The 14,101-nt window shown below is 38.7% G+C and overlaps 1 non-coding gene across 1 annotated transcript; it reads right to left on the reverse strand.

Annotated features, from left to right (window-relative positions):
* Positions 1 to 493: 493 nt before the first annotated feature.
* LOC112704548 (small nucleolar RNA R71) lies at positions 494 to 601 on the reverse strand. The gene has a single exon (XR_003155168.1). It is a non-coding gene; the product is annotated as a small nucleolar RNA R71 (small nucleolar RNA).
* Between the last annotated feature and the right edge of the window lie 13,500 nt (positions 602 to 14,101).

Raw genomic sequence — 14,101 nt, forward strand, 5'->3', positions numbered from 1 at the left:
CCCTGAACCTGAAAGGACCTTGAAGCGAAAGCTAAGAGAAGCTAAGGCACAACTCTCTGTAGAGGACCTAACAGAAATCTTCAAAGAAGAAGAACCCATGGCAGCCGAAAACAACAACAATGCAAGGAAGGTGCTGGGTGACTTTACTGCACCTACTCCCGACTTCTATGGGAGAAGCATCTCTATCCCTGCCATTGGAGCAAACAACTTTGAGCTTAAGCCTCAATTAGTTTCTCTAATGCAACAGAATTGCAAGTTCCATGGACTTCCATTGGAAGATCCTCATCAGTTCTTAGCTGAATTCTTGCAAATCTGTGACACTGTCAAGACTAATGGGGTTGACCTTGAGGTCTACAGACTTATGCTATTCCCTTTTGCTGTAAGATTCAGAGCTAGGACATGGTTGGACTCACAACCTAAAGAAAGCCTGGACTCATGGGAAAAGCTAGTCAATGCCTTCTTGGCAAAGTTCTTTCCACCTCAAAAATTGAGTAAGCTTAGAGTGGAAGTCCAAACCTTCAGACAGAAGGATGGAGAATCCCTCTATGAAGTTTGGGAGAGATACAAACAATTGATCAGAAAGTGTCCATCTGATATGCTTTCTGAATGGAGCATCATAGGTATTTTCTATGATGGTCTCACTGAACTATCCAAGATGTCTTTGGATAGCTCTGCTGGAGGATCTCTTCATCTGAAGAAGACGCCTACAGAATCTTAAGAACTAATTGAAATGGTTGCAAATAACCAATTCATGTACACTTCTGAAAGGAATCCTGTGAACAATGGGACAAATCAGAAGAAAGGAGTTCTTGAGATTGATACTCTGAATGCCATATTGGCTCAGAATAAAATATTGACTCAACAAGTCAATTTGATTTCTCAAAGTCTGTCTGGAATGCAAAATGCACCGAGCAGTACTAAGGATGCTTCATCTGAAGAAGAAGCTTATGATCCTGAGAACCCTTCAATGGAAGAGGTGAATTACCTAGGAGAACCCTATGGAAACACCTATAATTCTTCATGGAGAAATCACCCAAATTTCTCATGGAAGGATCAACAGAGACCTCAACAAGGTTTCAACAACAATAATGGTGAAAGAAATAGGTTTAGCAATGGCAAGCCTTTTCCATCATCTTCTCAGCAACAGACAGAGAGTTCTAAGCAGAGCCGCTCTGACTTAGCAACCATGGTCTCTGATCTGATCAAAACCACTCAAAGTTTCATGACTGAAACAAGGTCCTCCATTAGAAATTTGGAGGCACAAGTGGGTCAGCTGAGCAAGAAAGTTACTGAACTCCCTCCTAGTACTCTCCCAAGCAATACAGAAGAAAATCCAAAAGAAAAGTGCAAGGCCATCAACATGGCCAAATTTGGAGAGGCAGGAGAGGAAGTGAACGCCACTGAGGAAGACCTCAATGGGCGTGCACTGACCTCCATTGAGTTCCCAAATGAGGAACCATGGGAATCTGAGGCTCAAAATGAGACCATAGGGATTCCATTGGACTTACTTCTGCCATTCATGAGCTCTGATGAGTATTCCTCCTCTGAAGAGGATAAGTATGTAACTGAAGAGCAAGTTGCTAAATACCTTGGAGCAATCATGAAGCTATATGACAAGTTATTTGGAAATGAGACTTGGGAGGATGAACCCCCTTTGCTCACCAAAGAATTGGATGACTTGCCTAGGCAGAAATTACCTCAAAAGAGGCAGGACCCTGGGAAGTTCTCCATACCTTGTACCATAGGCACCATGACCTTTAAGAAGGCTCTGTGTGACTTAGGGTCAAGTGTAAACCTCATGCCTCTCTCTGTAATGGAGAAGCTAGGGATCTTTGAGGTGCAAGCTGCAAGAATCTCACTAGAGATGGCAGACAATTCAAGAAAACAAGCTTATGGACTTGTAGAGGATGTTTTGGTGAAGATTGAAGACCATTACATCCCTGCTGATCTCATAGTCCTAGAGACTGGGAAGTGTATGGATGAATCTATCATCCTTGGCAGACCCTTCCTAGCCACAGCAAAGGCTGTGATTGATGTTGATGGAGGTGAACTGATCATTCAAGTGAATGAAGAGTCCTTTGTGTTTAAGGCTCAAGGATATCCCTCTGTCACCATGGAGAGGAAGCGTGAAGAGCTTCTCTCAAATCAGAGTCAAACAGAGCCCCCACAGTCAAACTCTAAGTTTGGTGTTGGGAGGCCACAACCAAACTCTAAGTTTGGTGTTGAACCCCCACATTCAAACTCTAAGTTTGGTGTTGGGAGGTTCCAACATTGCTCTGAGCATTTGTGAGGCTCCATGAGAGCCCTCTGTCAAGCTACTGACATTAAAGAAGCGCTTGTTGGGAGGCAACCCAATGTCATATTTTATCTATTTTCCTTTGTTATTTTATGTTTTCTATAGGTTGATGATCATGAGAAGTCACAAAATCAATTGAAAAAGCAAAAACAGAATGAAAAACAGGAAGAAAAACAGCACACCCTGGAGGAAGAACCTACTGGCGTTTAAACGCCAGTAAGGCTAGCAGATGGGCGTTTAACGCCCAGTCTGGCACCATTCTGGGCATTTAACGACAGAAAGGGGCACCAGACTGGCGTTAAACGCCAGGAAAGGGCAAGAGCCTGGCGTTAAACGCCAGAAATGGGCACCAGCCCGGCGTTTAACGCCGGAATTGGCTCAAAACGCATTTTTTCATGCCATTTGGTGCAGGGATGACTTTTCCTTGACACCTCAGGATCTGTGGACCCTACAGGATCCCCACCAACCCCACCACCATCTTTCTTCTTCACCCATTCACCAATCACCTCAATACCTCTTCCCCAAAAACCCTTCACCTATCAAATCCCACTATTCTCTTCACCACTCACATCCATCCTTCATAAAACCCCACCTACCTCACCATTCAAATTCAAACCACTTTCCCTCCCAAACCCACCCATAATGGCCGAACCCTACCCCTTCCTTCACCCCTATATAAACCCATCTTCACTCCGTCATTTTCACACACCCTAAACACTACTTCTTCCCCTTTTGGCCGAACCACAAAGCCATCTCCATCTCCTCCATTTTCTTCTTCTTCTACTCTCTTATTTCTTCTTTTGCTCGAGGACGAGCAAGCCTTTTAAGTTTGGTGTGGTAAAAGCATTGCTTTTTGTTTTTCCATAACCATTTATGGCATCCAAGGCCGGAGAAACCTCTAGAAAGAGGAAAGGGAAGGCAAAAGCTTTCACCTCCGAGTCATGGGAGATGGAGAGATTCATCTCAAGGGTGCATCAAGACCACTTCTATGAAGTTGTGGCCATGAAGAAGGGTCAACTTTGATCAAAGGTTGGACCAAGTCCTCACTGACATTTGTGAAGAGGGCGCCCAATGGAAGAGAGATTCAAGAGGGAAGCCGGTTCAATTAAGAAGGCATGACCTCAAGCCCATCACTAAGAAAAGGATGGAGCAAACAAGAGACCCCTCTCATCATGAGATCCCTGAGATGCCTCAAGGGATGCACTTTCCTCCACAAGACTATTGGGAGCAAATCAACACCTCCCTAGGAGAATTGAGTTCCAACATGGGACAACTACGGGTGGAGCACCAAGAACATTCCATCCTCCTCCATGAAATTAGAGAAGACCAAAGAATCATGAGAGAGGAGCAACAAAGACAACGAAGAGACATTGAGGAGCTCAAGCACTCCATAAGACCTTCAAGAGGAAGAACAAGCCGTCATCACTAAGGTGGACCCGTTCTTTAATCTCCTTGTTCTTAATTTTCTGTTTTTCGAAAATTATGCTTTATGTTTATCTATGTTTGTGTCTTGTGATCATTAGTGTCTATGCCTTAAAGTTATGAATGTCCTATGAATCCATCACCTTTCTTGAATAAACAATGTTCTTAATTGAAAAGGAGAAGAATTGCATGAATTTTGAATTTTATAACAGTTTAATTATTTTGATGTGGTGGCAACACTTTTGTTTTCTGAATGTATGCTTAAACAGTGCATATGTCTTTTGAATTTGTGGTTCATGAATGTTGGCTCTTGAAAGAATGATGAAAAAGGAGATATGTTACTGAGGATCTGAAAAATCATAAAAATGATTCTTGAAGCAAGAAAAAGCAGTGAATACAAAAAAAAAGAGAAAAAAAAAAAGAGAAAAAAGCGAAAAAGAGAAAAAGAAAGAAAAAAGAGAAGAATTAAAGTTGTGATCCAAGGCAAAAAGAGTGTGCTTAAAAACCCTGGACACCTCTAATTGGGGACTTTAGCAAAGCTGAGTCACAATCTGAAAAGGTTCACCCAATTATGTGTCTGTGGCATGCATGTATCCGGTGGTAATACTGGAAGACAGAGTGCTTTGGGCCACGGCCAAGACTCAATAAGTAGCTATGTTCAAGAATCATCATACTTAACTAGGAGAATCAATAACACTATCTGGATTCTGAGTTCCTAAAGAAGCCAATCATTCTGAATTTCAAAGGATAGAGTGAGATGCCAAAACTGTTCAGAGGCAAAAAGCTAAAAGCCCCGCTCATCTAATTAATACTGATCTTCATAGATGTTTTTGGAATTCATTGCATATTCTCTTCTTTTTATCTTATTTGATTTTCAGTTGCTTGGGGACAAGCAACAATTTAAGTTTGGTGTTGTGATGAGAGGATAATTTGTACGCTTTTTGGCATTGTTTTTAGTATGTTTTTAGTATGATCTAGTTAGTTTTTAGTATATTTTTATTAGTTTTTAGCTAAAATTCACTTTTCTGGACTTTACTATGAGTTTGTGTGTTTTTCTGTGATTTCAGGTATTTTCTGGCTGAAATTGAGGGACCTGAGCAAAAATCTGATTCAGAGACTGAAAAGGATTGCAGATGCTGTTGGATTCTGACCTCCCTGCACTCGAAGTGGATTTTCTGGAGCTACAGAAACCCAATTGGCGCGCTCTCAACGGCGTTGGAAAGTAGACATCCTGGGCTTTCCAGAAATATATGATAGTCCATACTTTGCCCAAGATTTGATGGCCCAAACCGGCGTTCAAAGTCACCCTCAGAATTCCCAGCGTTAAACGCCGGAACTGGCACAAGAATGGGAGTTAAACGCCCAAACTGGCACCAAAGCTGGCGTTTAACTCCAAGAAGAGTCTCTACACGAAAATGCTTCAATGCTCAGCCCAAGCACACACCAAGTGGGCCCAGAAGTGGATTTTTATGTCATTTACTCATTCTTAAGCTACTAGTTCTCTATAAATAGGACCTTTTACTATTGTATTTTCATCTTCTGATCTTTAGAATCTTTTGATCTTTAGATCTTTTGATCACTTTGGGAGGCTGGCCATTCGGCCATGCCTAGACCTTGTTCTTATGTATTTTCAACAGTGGAGTTTCTACACACCATAGATTAAGGTGTGGAGCTCTGCTGTACCTCGAGTATTAATGCAATTACTATTGTTCTTCTATTCAATTTCGCTTGTTCTTGTTCCAAGATATCACTTGTTCTTCAACTTGATGAATGTGATGATCCGTGACACTCATCATCATTCTCACCTATGAACGTGTGACTGACAACCACCTCCGTTCTACCTTAGATTGGGTGAATATCTCTTGGATTCCTGATACACGATGCATGGTTGATCGCCTGACAACCGAGTGCTCGCCTGACAAACGAGCCAGCCATTCCGTGAGATCAGAGTCTTCGTGGTATAGGCAAGAACTGATGGCGGCATTCAAGAGAATCCGGAAGGTCTAACCTTGTCTGTGGTATTCTGAGTAGGATTCAATGATTGAATGACTGTGACGTGCTTCAAACTCCCGAGGGCGGGGCGTTAGTGACAGACGCAAAAGAATCACTGGATTCTATTCCGGCCTGATCGAGAACCGACAGATGGATAGCCGTGCCATGACAGGGTGCGTTGAACATTTCCACTGAGAGGATGGGAGGTAGCCACTGACAACGGTGAAACCCTTGCATAAGCTTGCCATGGAAAGGAGTAAGAAGGATTGGATGAAGACAGTAGGAAAGCAGAGAGACGGAAGGGACCAAGCATCTCCATTCGCTTATCTGAAGTTCTCACCAATGAAATACATAAGTATCTCTATCTTTATCTTTATGTTTTATTCATATATCACCCATACCCATTTGAGTCTGCCTGACTAAGATTTACAAGGTGACCATAGCTTGCTTCATACCAACAATCTCCATGGGATCGACCCTTACTCGCGTAAGGTTTATTACTTGGACGACCCAGTACACTTGCTGGTTAGTTGTGCGGAGTTGTAGTGATCACAATTTCGCCCACCAAGGGACTTGAGCAAAACTCTGAAAAAGGCTGACAAAAAGGACTGCTGATGCTGTTGGAATCTGACCTCCCTGCACTCAAAATGGATTTTCTGGAGCTACAGAACTCCAAATGGTGCGCTCTCAACGGCGTTGGAAAGTAGACATCCAGAGCTTTCCAGCAATATATAATATTCCATACTTTATTCGGAAATTGACGACGTAACTTGGCGTTGAACGCCAAGTTCATGCTGCTGTCTGGATTTAAACGCCAGAAAAACGTCATGATCCGGAGTTGAACGCCCAAAGCACGTCATAACTCAGAGTTCAACTCCAAGAGAAGCCTCAGCTCGTGGATAGATCAAGCTCAGCCCAAACATACACCAAGTGGGCCCCGGAAGTGGATTTATACATCAATTACTTACTCATGTAAACCCTAGTAACTAGTCTAGTATATATAGGACCTCTTACTATTGTATTAGACATCTTTGGTCTCAGTTTTGTTTTATTCTTCATCCTAAGAGGCTATTGATCACGTTTTGGGGGCTGGCCATTCGGCCATGCCTGAACCTTTCACTTATGTATTTTCAACAGTGGAGTTTCTGCACACCATAGATTAAGGGTGTGGAGCTCTGCTGTACCTCAAGTTTCAATACAATTACTATTACTTTTTATTCAATTCTCTCTTATTCTTATTCCAAGATATTCATTCGCACCCAAGAACATGATGAATGTGATGATTATGTGACGCTCATCATCATTCTCACCTATGAACGCGCGTGATTGACAACCACCTCCGTTCTACTTGCAACCGAGCTTGAATGTGTATCTCTTAGATTCCCCAACAGAATATTCGTGGTATAAGCTAGATAGATGGCGGCATTCATGAGGATCCGGAAAGTCTCACCTTGTCTGTGGTATTCCGAGTAGGATCCTGGGAATCCGGAAAGTCTAACCTTGTCTGTGGTATTCCGAGTAGGATTCCGGTAATGAATGACTGTGACGTGCTTCAGACTCGCAAGTGCTGGGCGTTAGTGACAGACGCAAAAGAATCAAGGGATTCTATTCCAGTAGGAGCGGGAACCAACCAGTGATTAGCCGTGCTGTGACAGAGCGCGTGAGCGTAGTTTTTACTGCGAGGATGGGATGTAGCCTTCGGCCAGTGTGATGCCTCCAGACGATTAGCCATGCGAGTGACAGTGCAGAGGACCATTTTCCAGAGAGGATACAAAGTAGCCATCATCGAACGGTGAACCCCTATACACAGCTTGCCATGGAAAGGAGTAAGAAGGATTGAGTTGAAGCAATAGGAAAGTAGGCGTTCTTGAGCCATACAGTATCTCCATTCGCTTATCTGAAATTCCCACCAATGAATCTGCATAAGTATCCCTTTTATTATTTCTATTTTATTATTAATTTTCGAAACCATAAACCAATTTAATCTGCCTAACTGAGATTTACAAGGTGACCATAACTTGCTTCATACCAACAATCTCTGTGGGATCGACCCTTACTCACGTAAGGTTTATTACTTGGACGACCCAGTACACTTGCTGGTTAGTTGAACGGAGTTGTGTCCACTCGTGCCAATTTCAAATTCCATAAAAGTACAAGGAGTACAACTTAAAGAATATGGATCACAATTTCCTCCACCAGAGGTCAGAATCCAACAGCATCTGCAGTCCTTTTTAGTCTCTGAATCAGATTTTTGCTCAAGTCCCTCAATTTCAGCCAGAAAATACCTGAAATCACAGAAAAACACACAAACTCATAGTAAAGTCCAGAAAAGTGAATTTTAACTAAAAACTAATAAAAATATACTAAAAACTAACTAAAACATACTAAAAACATACTAAAAACAATGCCAAAAAGTGTACAAATTATCCGCTCATCAATGACAAATGCAAAAGAATCAATGGATTCTATTCCGACATGATCGAGAACCAACAGCTGATTAGCCGTGCTGTGACAGAGCATTTGGACCATTTTCACTGAGAGGATGGGAAGTAGCCATTGACAACGGTGACACCCTACATAGACCTTGCCATGGAAGGAGCCTTGCATTTATGAAAGTGAGTAAGCATTATGTTGTAGGGATTCAGAGGACAAAGCATCTCCAAAACCCCAACATATTCTCCATTACTACATAACAAGTAATTATTTCACGCTCTTTTATTTTTTTTATAATTCAAACTGATAATTATAATTGATATCCTGACTAAGAATAATAAAATAAACATAGCTTGCTTCAAACCAATAATCTCCGTGGGATCGACCCTTACTCACGTAAGGTATTACTTGGACGACCCAGTGCACTTGTTGGTTAGTGGTACGAAATTATAAGAAATCTTGATTTTGATATTGGCATTACAATTTTGTGCACCAGTAATGCAAACAAGTAAAACACAAGTAAAGTACATGTACTGCAAGTAGAACAAATAGCAAGTAGGCATGTGATACATTTAGGAACAACAGAAGTTAAGCAAACCAAACAAACAGACAAAAGATGCATATGATGAATACATGTCCTATTGGCTCGTGATATCACTTGTCGGTCCATAAATGCTAACTTGACACATCCTTTCGGATGTGGCCTTTCTTCCACGCCTGGCACACTCTTGCGGCAGAAAAGGTTATGCGAGCGGGATACCACCCCAGCTCTCACATCTCAATGTAAGCGGGATTAACCACCGTCCTTATACTGGCGCCACGACCTTGACAAACGAGATTAACCAATCGTCCTTGCCCGAGGCGCATAGCGACTCAGTCTTAGGATACCAATACCATATAATTCAGTATCAGTGATCACTACTCAAAGCACAAGTTCTTTAATACTCATCTCATCATAATCAATCCTTTCCAAGTCTCCAACTCATCACTAGTTCTCAATATTATTATCTCAACACTCTTCCAAACCACTCAAGTCATTCCAACCACAGGACTTCTCAAGCCTAAATCTCCGTTTTCTAAAATAAAAATAAATCACCCAACTCAAGTTACCTAAACCATTTCCACTAGCCTTAAAGCCTAACTACTAGCTAAGAGCCTTAAGTAGAAGTTAAAGAAGTTTAGAAAGCTAGAGAACCCTTAAAAAGTGAAGAACAACAAAACAAAACAGGGGTTATGTGTACACACATCCCTATCGTGCGTACGCAAACGTTGAAGAAAGCATGTCCGCGTACGCGAAACCCTGCTCGCGTCACGTGTTAAATCTCGCGTACGCATGGTAAAATTTTGAGCTTTCGCGTGCGCATGTAGTGCCCGCGTACGCGAAACTCACAGGCAGTGGAGAATGCCCGCGTCGCATGCATTGTGTTGCGTATGCATGTGCATCGGACTTAGAAAAATTTAAAGCTGCAGAATTTCAAATGTTTGGAACGAACTTCCGACGCTCATAACTTCCTCTACAAAACTCTATTTTCCTCAAACTTTATATTATTTTAAAGCTCTTAAAATCATCTTTAATTTAAAATAAAGATCACTCAATTTCAAGGTTTGAGGCTCAAGTTATGATCCGCTAAATTCATTAAAAACAAGTTTTACAAAACCATGGAACAGTCTCTAGTTTCCAAAACTTCCAAAACCAAAACAAACAAAACACACCCAAAACAACCCAAATATCCATAGTAAACACTCCAACTATTTCTCGATCATTCAATCACTTACACCATTTAATAAACACCTTAACTAACTCCAAATTCAACCTAAAACACATCAAATCTCCTTAATATTACCATCAATCATCAATATTACATATATTAAATCTCTCATACAATTAATCCCATTATCATCAATCCATATCAAACCTCAACATATCATCAATGCTCATCATTTATCATTCATGGTTACCATCAATCCCCTTTCACATAATTAATCATCAGCATCAACAAATCATAATCAAAACCATTTATCATTATAAATCATCATTCATCATCATATTTGAATCTACCATAATCATATCTCAACACATACATTTTATCCGTTCTCCATAACATTCTTATACAACAAACATATCCCAAACAAACGTATATTCAATTCAACCTATCTTATAGTCAACTAGCCTAAGTGTCACGAAACATTACATATTACATAGAGAAAACTAAAACTATACCTTGACCGATTCCTAATATGCACCGAAACACCAAATTGAGTTCTAAATAAGCCTCAATCACCAACAATAGTCCAAAGCTCTGAATAAACTCCAACAATCACAATTTCAAGCTATATACACATACCTTACAACAAATCAACCTAGGGATCCATATATACACAAAACTACAAGGGATTCGAATATGCTCACCTTACCCAACCATGATTTGGACAAAAATCAATAGCAATTAGTACCCAATTTTCAATTCTAAATGTTTTCCTAAGTTTTCTACCGTTTTTATTATTCTCACACAGTATCAGACAAATTTAAGCCGGTACTACCAGTTATATTACCGATACACATTTTTACGCAATTTTCTGCAAAAAATTACATTTTTACACTCCGAAAAATTCACTAAATTCAAATCTCACTATTAAATTTTCAAATTAAGCTTTCTAAATTTTGAACCTATTCTGGGCAATTAATTTATTTATTTTATATTATCTAAATGGTCGATTTTAAGTTACGGTTCTTACACTAGTTGCTTCATTGCATTACATGGCAAGATGGTTGTAGTCTCAAAGGACATTGAACAACAATGTGGAGAAGTTTGAGTCAAGGGCGATTGTTTTGCCTAGGTAGATAAAAGCCGAATTCATTCAAGGTAGAAATTATTATTTGGTTTGGAATGCTTTGCAAACACAACACTTGACTGATTTTGTACAAATTAAGGAAGAATATTATCCCTACTTGGTTAGGACTATTTATAGTAATTTAAACTATGTTGTTCCTAAAAGTGATAGAGAGGATGAGGAAGTAATGCTACTGATTGAGTTTGATTTAGGGTTACAGAATTATAGAGTTACTATGGAGTAATTAGCTGAATAATGGAATTTAGTTTATCACTGGGCAAATTTACTAGAGGTATTACGGCAGATGAAGAATCGGGTGAATATGATAGGTTGGTTGGTTTGCAGAGTGTGAAGTATGAGGATCCACACATGGATGCTAGAGGTAACATAAGTTACAGAGATTTGAGTAATGAGCAGCGTAGATCGATGTATTTATTTTTATACGCGTTGATTCAAGAAAACATAACCTGGAATCTTGTTTAACGAAGATAATCTAGTGCTTTAGGCTATGGTGACTAGAAAGGAGATAAACTGGCCTTATTTTATGGTTCATCGTATTCTTGAAATGAAGAGAGAAAAATCAAGTGTTGGTTTAGGATATGCTTGCCAATAGATCAAGATTTTCAAATGGCTTGGAATTGACTTGAGTGAAGAAAAAAGTATCATCTTGGGTAATATAGCCAAGATTGATAACAACACTCTAAGACAGATGGGGAGAGATCTAGATGCCCAAGAACCTCAAGTGCAAGCACAACCCCAAGAATTTCCACCACCACTGCCTCCTTCACCAACAATGCGAGATTTGATGGATGAATTGCGAAGCATAAGATTATACATAGAAGGACAATTTGCTGAGATGAGGGATCATCAAGACAAGCCAACTGAAGCTATCAATCGTCAAGGGGAAGCAATTGACCATTTATACACTAATATAGGCATTATGAACCCAAGAGACATCATCCCAAGGCTTAGAGAATGAAGGAAATGTATTGATGAATGAAAAAAATCAGCTAAAGGTGCATAAAATTGTTTGAATTGTACTTAAAATCGATTGAAATTGCATTCAATTTATTGAAGTAGGAAATAAATCGATTGACGAAAGCTTTTTAGTATGCATTCAATCGATCATTTTGGCGCATGAAATCGATTAAAATATGCTTGAAATCTTTTAGTATGCATTCAATTGATTGGTATAAGAATGAAATCAATCGAAGTATGCTTGCAATAAATTGTAGTGCAATTCAAATCTATTCCTTGAGTTTTTTTTTTTGAATAAAAAATAGACGTTGGTGTGTTAGCTCGATTGAGAGTAAATATTAATTGATTATTTTTCTTTTTTTCTTTACGTATTAGTCACCCGTCCATTATTATTATTATTATTATTATTATTATTATTATTATTATTATTATTATTATTATTATTATTATTATTGGAGTATTCTCGACTTTAAAAAAATATAAATAAGATATAATTATGATAATTTAAAACTCACTTGGTTTAAAATTTAAAATAAGAAACAATGTTTAAATTTATATTTGATTTTAACTAAAGATAACATGATTAATTTTAGGGTTGCTCACTTGATTTAAAAATTAAAAAATAGATAGAATTAGAATTTAACTATCTTTATTAAGTGTATATATATATAGTCCCTTAACTCATTTTGACTAACATCTTATACAATTTCATGACTCTAAAATCAAAAGGTCAGAAGGTATATTTTGATGTGGTTCAAGCTGAAACTCTGCAATTTGAGTAATAAAGTGGATGAATATGACTTTTGAGTTTAAATCAAAGGGTAACAACGAGGTGAGCAGCCAAAACAAATCTCTAATTTTTATACTCTTTTTTGTGGTATTAATATATAATAATTAAATTACAGCTTAAAGATCATGATATTATGATAACCATTGTGCATTTACTCAGGAATCAGATTAATCAGAAGAAGTCACGAATTATAACGTCGACCAATGAGTTTCAGAAGATGCTCACAAACCTTGAGATGCAAAGATAATATTAGTAATCTAGAATACAAAGACACTTTAGTTATTGAGTATTTATTTGTTAATTTTAATGGGTGTACTTCTTTAGTTATTCTTTAATGACTTTTTAAATAGATGTTTTTTGCCTTTTGACTTTAGAATTTTCTCTAGTTTTATGTAATATATATATATATATATATATATATATATATATATATATATATTAGTTTAAAAAATTTTTATTTTTATTATGAAGTAATGTTATTTTATTTATTATTTCAACAATTATGTCATACAAATATTATGTCTTGTCAATTATATTTTATTTTATACAATTAATTTATTTATAAATAATATTTTTTATTATTTTATTTGTTTGCATTCTATTTATATGTTTTTATATGTTTGCATATATTAATATTATTTCCATTATTTAAATGTTTCCGATATAAATTTATAGAAAAAGATACAGCGACTAATTTAGTTTAATTTTTAGTTTTTTTATATTTTTCAACCTAAAATCCCTTAAAAATAAATTTGTCATAAATTGTAGTTCTAATAAAAAAAATTTATGACTGACCATTAAATTAGAGTTAAGTACTGAAATCGTCCCTAAGGTTTGGGGTGAAAATCAAAATCATCCCCGAATTTTTTTTGTTATTAAAATCATCCTCAACGTTACAAAACGTTATAAAATCGTCCTTTTCCACTTCAATTTTATTTTTTTTACCATATTACCCTTCATTATTAATAAAAAAACCCTAACTTAAAATATAAAAAAATAAAAAAAGAAAGAAAAAGCGTAAAGGGGAAAGAGGGGCAGGGAACACGAAGGGAGAAGAGGGGGGAGGGGGGTTTCGGGAAGAAGAGGGGGAGGGGGAAGGGGAAGGGTCTTCGCCGCCGCCACCGGTCTTCACTGCCGCCGTCACTCTTTGCTGCCGCCGCCACTCTGCTCCTCGGGGAAAGGGGGAAGGGAACGCGAAGGGAGAAGAGGGGAGGGGGGTTCGGGAAGAAGATGGGGAAGGGGAAGGGTCCTCGCCGCCACCACCGGTCTTCACTGCTGCCGCCGCTCTTCGCTACTGCCACCACCGCTGTTCCTCGTCGTCTACGCTGGATCTCCGCCGTTTCTGCTCCTCCTCCTTG

This window comes from Arachis hypogaea, chromosome 7 (genome assembly GCF_003086295.3).
Source record: "Arachis hypogaea cultivar Tifrunner chromosome 7, arahy.Tifrunner.gnm2.J5K5, whole genome shotgun sequence".
NCBI lineage: Eukaryota > Viridiplantae > Streptophyta > Magnoliopsida > Fabales > Fabaceae > Arachis > Arachis hypogaea.